Raw genomic sequence first — 1088 nt, forward strand, 5'->3', positions numbered from 1 at the left:
TGATGTACCGAGGGCAAGAAAAAAACACACCTTCTGTACATCTGATTGCCGGACATGCTGGTAGACTTCTTCCTCAGGTAAGACACACTGCTTGTAGGACTGGAGCTTTCTTCAAACAACATACAGAGCGCCTGCTGAATAGAAAAAAGCTAATGATGAGTGTGTACAGGTGTGCTTTATACTCCTCCGGTTATTCCGTCACACCTTACCGTTCTAGCAACAAACCAATAGGATTGGAGTGATTTCATTCACGTTCAGACCTGCTTCACCTAGAGGCGTTCCCATAGTGTCGTAACCGACGCAGTTCGAGTTCCCTCGAAGGGGAACCGGGAACACAAGACCAGGAGTAAACACAAAAGATATTAACTAATGTACAGGACTAGGAACTAACTGAACAAGACTACACAGAGAAACACAGAACCAAAAACAGACTTAAACAGGAAAGACATGAACACAAAAACCACACTCCTAACATTAACAGTTCCTTTCACTGGAACTAAGGGGCCAAGTCCAACCCCTGAAAAACAACCCCAACCATAATTCCCCCTCCACCAGACTTTACACTTGGCACAATGCAGTCAGTGAATTACTGTTCTCCTGGCAACTGCCAAACCCAGACTCATCCATCGGATCGCCAGACAGAAGCGTGATTCGTTACTCCAGAGAACAGGTCTCCACTGCTCTAGTGTCCAGTGGCAGCGTGCTTTACACCACTGCAGCCAACGCTTTGCATTGCACTTTGTTATAATACAACTAACAGTTGACCATGGACTATATAGTGAGGAAATTTCATGAATGGACTTATTGCACAGGTAGTAACCTATCACAGTACCACGCTTGAATTCACTGAGCTCCTAAGAGTGACCCATTCTTTCACAAATGTGTGTAGAAGCAGTCTGCATGCCTAGATGCTTGATTTTATACAAATGTGGCCATGGAAGTGGTTGGAACACCTGAATTCAATGATTCGGAGCGGTGTCCTAAAACATTTGGCAATATAGTGTATTTTATAAAACTGGATTACAGGCATGAAACCATGCCTGGCTAACTGCCACAGAATTATATTCAAACAGAAGTCCCTTTACTAT

At 43.9% G+C, this 1088-nt stretch overlaps 1 protein-coding gene across 1 annotated transcript in view; it reads left to right on the plus strand.

Moving 5' to 3' along the window:
- LOC123966610 (pancreatic secretory granule membrane major glycoprotein GP2-like) overlaps positions 1-1026 on the plus strand; it is a 3479-nt gene extending 2453 nt beyond the window's left edge. The window contains exon 4 of the mRNA XM_046042753.1: positions 927-1026. The gene's annotated coding sequence lies outside the window, so the exon portion shown is untranslated. The remainder of the gene's footprint in view (positions 1-926) is intronic.
- Positions 1027-1088: the final 62 nt, after the last annotated feature.

This window comes from Micropterus dolomieu, unplaced genomic scaffold (genome assembly GCF_021292245.1).
Source record: "Micropterus dolomieu isolate WLL.071019.BEF.003 ecotype Adirondacks unplaced genomic scaffold, ASM2129224v1 contig_13796, whole genome shotgun sequence".
Lineage (NCBI taxonomy): Eukaryota > Metazoa > Chordata > Actinopteri > Centrarchiformes > Centrarchidae > Micropterus > Micropterus dolomieu.